Source organism: Carlito syrichta, unplaced genomic scaffold, assembly GCF_000164805.1.
Source record: "Carlito syrichta isolate Samal-C Ts95f unplaced genomic scaffold, Tarsius_syrichta-2.0.1 Scaffold70195, whole genome shotgun sequence".
Taxonomy (NCBI): Eukaryota; Metazoa; Chordata; class Mammalia; order Primates; family Tarsiidae; genus Carlito; species Carlito syrichta.
In genome coordinates this window covers 45426-52782 of record NW_007014291.1, presented here as the reverse complement: position 1 = coordinate 52782, position 7357 = coordinate 45426, and positions in this window count along the sequence as shown.

The window sequence follows — 7357 nt, the reverse complement described above, 5'->3', positions numbered from 1 at the left end:
GCATACATTTGGGGTTCCAGCTACTTGGAAGGCTGAGGCAGAAGAATCGCCTGAGCCCAGCAAGTCGAGGCTGCAGTGGTTATGAGCATGCCACTGCACCCCAGGCTAGGCAACAGAGTGAAACTTTGACTCCAAAAAAAAAAAAAATGAAAGAAAGAAAGAAATGTTGAGGCTGGCAGGTTTTCCAGGGAAGCTCTGGTGTCAGCTAAGGACATGTGACTCAGGTTTTCTGGATAGCCTCAAGACCTCTCAGCTTAGGTTACAACTGCCTAGAAGCCAGTACTTGGTTTGTGTTGTCCTTGCATTTGTCCCTCATCCTCCTGTCTATACCCGCCCCCATTGGTGGCACCCAGTCCTCTTCCTGCTTCAGATTTAGCAAGTGGCTGTTCCTTCCCCTGTGCAAACACCCCCAGTCATGCCTTTGGCCGCCGCTTCTCCATCTTAACTGGCTTCTCGGCCATGAGACCAGCCCACCACACTTGCCTGCTGCCTCATTTTCCTTCCCTCCTAAACCCTGCAGCTTCTATCACTCCACAGACTCCGACTCTCCAGGCCGCAGCATTGCCAAATCCAGCAGCCGTTTGTCATCCCCATTCTCCTTGACTTTCGGAAAGCTCTTAGCTCTCTCTACAAACACCCTTTTCTTCCTAAAACTTTCTCAACTTTGGCTTTCGTGGTTTTGATCACTTTCTGGCCATACCCCCTCTCTTTCCCTCTGTGCCTTCTGATTCGGGGTTGCCCTGTGTGATACAGAGTTGGATGCATTTTATTAAGTCTGTCAAAATGGCCAGGTCAATTGCCAGATACTCCTCATTCCACCCTTGCCTTTTTTCCCATTGCTTATCCTTATCTCCCACTCCCACTCCATTTCTCACCTTCAGCCTGTTCCTTACTCTCATCCCACTGCTGGCCCCCAAGTTTGACAGGTCTTGCATTCTTCTGCAAATTGTTTTACATCACTTTCTTTCAGAGACACCACTACCTGCAGCCATCACCTCTGTGCTGTGATCCCCACCCTCACCTGTGCTTCAGGCTCCCTTTCCCTGGGATAGTCCACAGCACCTCACACTTCAATGTCTAAAACCATAGTCATTTCATTTATTTAGTACATTTATTTCACTCTCAAAAGACATGAAGAAACTTTTTTAATTAAATACAATTCAAAATAGGGCAGTTTTCCATAGAAAAGAACTGGAAACAATGGGCAGAAGTTACTAAAACTTCCTAATCTTGGAGTAGATTAGCAAAAAAATGAGAAGGCTGGGTGCAGTGGCTCATGCCTGTAATTCCTGTACTTTGGGAGACCAAAGCAGGAAGACTGCTTGCAGGAGTTCAAGGCCAGCCTAAGCAACATAGTGAGATCTCGTCTTTACAAAAAATAAAAATATTAGCTGAGCATGGTGGCATGCTACTCAGGAGGCTGAGGCAGAAGGACGGCCTGAGCCCAAGAGGTCGAGGCTGCAGTGAGCTGTGATTGTGCTGTCACACTCCAGCCTGGTGACAAATTGAGACCCTGACTCAAAAAAAAAAATAGTGAGTTACTGGTCACTGGGGTGGTTTGAGCAGAGGTTAGGGGAGCATATAAGATTTCATTGCAGAGGGGATTTTGGCGCTGGGTGCTAAACTATAGCAGCTGACCCTAATTTTCAGAATTTTGTGATCTTCAGACAATTGGAAACAGAACCACAACAGAGCTCATGTAAAGGGAGCAAAAGTCAGGCTCAGTGGCTCAGCCTGTAATGCCGCGCCTTGGGAGGAGTGGATTGCCTGAGCCCGCGGGTTCAAGACCCGCCTGGGCAACTTTGTGAGACCTCATCTCTACAATAAATCAAGATATTAGCCAGGCGTGGTAGCGCACGCCTGTAGTTCCAGCTACTTGGAAGGCTGAGGCGGAAGGATCGCCGGAGCCCAGCAGGTCGAGGCTGCGGTGGCCGGGAGCGGCCACTGCACTCCAGTCTGGGTGACAGAGTGAGACTCCAACTCAAAAAAATAAATAAAGGGAGCAAAGATATTCAAGGTTCCTGGTATGAACTCATTTCTTGTGGACCCTGTACTAGTCAGGGTTTTGGAGTGCAAAAAATTGAAAATAATTCCAGCTATTTAGATAGAAAAGGAATTTATTTATTTAATGGCATTAGGCAACTCAAAGAATTGTCAGGAAGACTGGAAAGCCATCAGAAGATGGCCAGAAGTCAGGTGCGGCAGTGTGCTCTCAGCCACTGGGGAGGTTGGGGCAAGAGGTTTGCTTGAGCCTAGGAGTTCAAGTTCAGCTTGGGCACCATAGCAAGACCCTGTCTCCAAAATATAAAGAGGAATGGGGAGAGGGAGGGGAGGGAGGGAGGGAAGGAAGGAAGGAAGAAAGGAAGGAAAAGGAAAGAAGGAAAGGAGGAAAGAAAAAAGGAAGGAAGGGAAAAATGGCTGGGAACCAAGGAAAGGTAGGCATTGGAGGACAGAACTCCAGTACCAGCATCATCATGGGAATGAGGCAGTGAAGGATGCAGACACTGGGATGGGGTCTAAACAGTCCCTGCTGGTTTGTGTCCCTTGCTGCAAATTTTAAGTCTGATAATGCCTGAGTTTAGATCACAAGCCCACACCTTAGCAGACAAGGATCAAAGTCAATTTATCTGGCCCATCTGTCATGGGAAGCAAAACCCCACCTCCCATTGAAATTCATGGAATGTCAGATTTCCCCAAATGTGGGAAAGGAGTTCAGTTACTGAATAGTCAAAAAATTAGATCTCCTCCACAGCCATCATGCCCAACCCCACCCCTCTTATTCCCATCAGTCTCTCTGGATACCCAGTATTAAAAGTTACTTTTTTATTTTTATTTTTTTAATTTTTTTTAAATGCTTGTGAGGTTTTTATTTTTATTTTTATTTTTTTTTGAGTTGGAGTCTCACTCTGTTTATTTTTTTTTTAATTTATTTATTTGAGTTGGAGTATCACGCTGTCACCCAGGCAGGAGTACAGTGGCACGCTCACAGACAATGCAACCTCAACCTGCTGGTGCAGGTGATCCTTCTGCTTCGGCCTTCCAAGTAGCTGGAACTACAGGCATTGCCACCACGCCTAGCTAATTTTTTTTAAATTTAATTTATTGTAGAGACTAGGTCTCACCAAGTTGCCCAGGCTGGTCTCAAACCCCTGGACTCAGGCAGTCCCCTCGCCTTGGCCTCCCAAGGTGCTGGAATTACAGGCTTGAGCTACTGCGTCAGGCCCAGTGTTAAAACTTAAATCACTGACTCCTTCTCCTCCTGCCCACATTCTAGATGTAATCAGCCACCAAGGATTCCAACTGGCTACCTTCACTGGTCTTTAACAGCAATCTCCTTTCCATTCCCACGGCCACCATCCTTACCTGGATCCCGGCCACCTTGTCATCACACGCATAAAGTTAGTGTTCCTCATGCAACTGTGGTCTACAGTGTGGAGCATTTGGGCCTCCCAAGGTCTTCTCCCTGCCCCAACCCTCAGGAGGCCAGTAGGGGAGATATGATTTACACGGATAAGCACGGGAAATCTGCACACAACAAGCAAACTAGGAAAGATGTGAGTAACAGGCTGCAAGGTCAGAAGGGAGACACCACTCCCCCCAGGGAGTGACGCCAAGGCAGAGTCCAGCAAGAAGGGCTGCGGAGTGGCTGAGGCTGACTGGAGGCAGGCGGTAGCTTCCAAACCTTTTCTTTTCTTTTCTTTTCTTTAGCATTGGAATCTCACTGTTGTCCAGGCTGGAGTGCCCTGGCACGCTCACGGCCACCCCGGCATTGACCTGCTGGGCTCCAGCAATCCTTCTGCCTAGCCTTCCAAGGACCCGCTACCAAGCCCAGCTAATTTTTTACGTATTGTAGAGACAAGGTCTCACCAAGTTGTCCAGGCTGTTCTCGGAGGCAACCCACTCGCCTCGGCCTCCCGAAGTGCTGGGATTACAGGCTGAGCCACCAAGCCCAGTAGGTTCCAAATTTTCATGTGCCTTGTTAGATGGGTAGGCTCTGCTTTGGGTTCCATAGGTCTGGGATTGGGTTAACAAGCATTCTAGATGACATTGAAGCAACCAGTTCTCACACCACACTTGAAGAAAACTCTGGTGAGAGAGCTAGGGGAGAGAACACCGAGGAGACCCAGCTGGAAGAAAGGTTAGTATCAAATTGTGGATCCTAGCCAAGCTCGGTGGCTCAGCCTGTAATCCTGCACCTTGGGAGCCTGAGGTGAGTGGACTGCTTGAGCCCACGGGTTCGAGACCCACCTGGGCAACTTAGCGAGACCTCATCTCTACAATAAATTTTAAAAATCAGCCGGGTGTGCTAACACATGCCTGTAATTCCGGCTACTTGGAAGGCTGAGGCGGAAGGATCACCGGAGCCCAGCAGGGTGAGGCTGCAGTGGCCGGGAGCGGATGGAAGGAGTCAAAATAAAAAGTGAAGGATAGGCCATTGCTTTGCTAAGCCATGGTCTGACCATGTGGCTCCCTGAGCCAGGGTCGCTACATTTCCTAGCCTTGGCCCCCTCCCCTACCTTGGGGAGGTGAATCTCCTCTCTCTCTCTCTAACATACTTTTAAAATAAACTATATGGCCAGGCTCGGTGGCTCAGCCTATAATCCCAGCACTTTGGGAGGCCAAGGCGAGTGAACTGCCTGAGCCCGTGGGTTCGAGGCCAGCCCGGGCAACTTGACAAGATCTTGTCTCTACAATAAATGAAAAAAATTAGCCAGGCATGGTAGTGCGCGTCTGTAGTTCCAGCGACTTAGAAGGCTGAGGTGGAAGGATCGCCGGAGCCCAGCAGGTCGACATTGGGGTGACCGTGAGCTTGCATACCAGTGTACTCCAGCCTGGGTGATGGAGTGAGACTCTAATTCAATAAATAAATAAATAAATAAACTATATTTTCCAATCTAAAAAATAAAAAGTGAAGGATGGGAGAAACACTTTAAAGAATTTGTGGGGCCAGTGACTGTGGCAGGTGTCGGAGAATCAAGAAATTATAGAAATTGTCAAAATTACTCAAGGTGTCCAACTTAGGTGGCTGAAAAACGATGGTAGCAACCACCGAAATGGAAAAATTCAGAGCAGCAAATGATTTGAGGGAGACTTGATGCATTTGTCTTGTGGACATGCTGAGTTTCAAGTACCAGTAAAACACCTGGGAATAAGCAACGTAAGTCATGTGGGAAAATGGAGATCTGGATAGTAGCATGGGCTGGGGGCCTAGAGCTGGTCTCAGCAGCATAGGAGTCGACAGCACCGAGACAGCTATGATCAAGTAGGGAGTGGGGCTGGACACAGCCCAGAGGAAACATGTACATTTAGGGAGCAGGAGAATGAAGTGTGGTAAAAGAGAAAGAGAATGGAAAAGAAGCAATCAGAGATACGGGTGAAGACAAATGATACAATGCCCAGAAAAAAATTAATTCCAAGGAGGAAGACAGTTAGTATGACCAAGCATTGAGGATATCACAGAAGAAAGGACTAAGAAGAGATATAGGCTTTACGAACAAGAATATCATTAGTGACCTTTGCTGAAGAAGTTAGTGGACTCTTGAGAGAAGCCAGATTACAGTGAGTCAAGTAACTGGTGTGAGAAAGTGGAAGCCCTCAGTATAGAGCAGAGGCTCTCAAACTTTTTGGTCTCAGAATCCCTTTATACTCTTACAAATGATTGAGACCCTGGCCGGGCACAGTGGCTCATGCCTATAATCCCAGCACTTTGGGAGGCCAAGGTGAGAGGATTGTCTGAGCCCAGGGGTTCAAAACCAGCCTGGGCAACTTCTTAAGACTTCATCTCTACAATAAATAAAAAAATTAGCCAGGCATAGTGATGCACACCTGTAGTTCCAGCTACTTGGGAGGCTGAGGCAGAAGGATCATCTGAGCACAAGCAGATTGAGGCTGTGGTGGCCATAAGTGCCACTGCAACTCCAGCCTGGGAGACAGTGAGACTCTAACTCAAAAAATAAAATACAATTAAAAACAAGGTATTTTTTGCAAGTGTCTTTCATGTGTGTCATAATGGAAGACAGCTGGATTCTCATATCTGTGTCTGCATTCAGTCCTTTGTGACATGTTATTTTGGTTGAAAGACGTGAAGAAAATCTAGTCTCATACAGACATGAGTTGGAAAAGGGATCACATTTGGGGAACCGCTGGCACAGAGGCCTTTCCTGAAGAGTTTGACTGTGGAAAAAGTCAATTTTACTATTAAGGTAAGAAGAAACCAGCTGTGTTCACTGGCAGACGGGAAGGCCCCTGGGGGAGACGAATGCTAGAATGGAGGAATGTAAGAAGCCTAATTCTTAGTGAGTTGCTCCTATGTACCAGGTGCCTTCATGCACTAATGAAGGTCACCCAAATCTTACAGTTCTCTAACATAGGCGTTATTTTTGTTTTCCTAATAAGGAAATTGAAGCCGAGAAAAGATAAACAACCTTCCCAAGGTTATACAGAGTGATCTTTTAAAAGTATAACTCAAGGCCAGGAGTGGTAATCCCAGCACTTTGGGAAGCCGAGGTGAGAGGACTGCTTGAGCCCAGGAATTCAAGACCAGCCAGCCTGGGCAACATAGTGAGACCTCATCTCTACAAAAAAAAATGTGTTTTAAATAGCCAGACATGGTGGTGTGTGCCTGTAGTTTCAGCTACTCAGGAGGCTGAGGCAGAAGGATCACCTGAGCCCAGGACCAGAAGGTTGAGGCTACGGTGAGCCATGATCATGCCACTGCACTGCAGCCTGGGTGACAGACTGAGACTTCGACTCAAAAAACAAAAAAAAGTAAATCAACTCGTGTCACTCTCCTTTGATAGCCGATTGTTGTACTTCTAGTACTGGATGAGAAAATCATGGCAGATAACTAACTTGCCTCAAGTCATATAGTTAGCAAGAAACAGATTGGAACCTAACACTGTATCTGGAGACTACACTCCTAACCATGAAATCCAAACACCTTAACTTGGCTCTAAAAGCCCTAAATGGGCCGGGTGTGGTGGCTCACACCTGTAATCCCAGCACTTTGGGAGGCCAAGTTAGGAGGATACCTTGAGCCTAAGAGTCCAAGACTAGCCTAGGCAACACAGCAAGACCCTGTCTCTTAAAAAAAAAAAAAGCCCTCAGTGTTTCAGCTCCTGCTTCCTTTCCTACCTCTTGTTTTGCCAGTCTCCTCACCCTTACTGGCCCTTCCATTTTCCTCTATTGGTCAAGGTTCTTTCATGAACTGTCAAAGAACAAAATTACAGGCTTGGCGTGGAGGCTTACACCTGTAATTCCAACACTTTGGGAGGCCGAAGCAGGAGGATCCCCTCAGCAACATAGTAAGTCTCTTAAAAAAAAAAAAAAATAGCCAGCCATGGTAGCACAAGCCTGA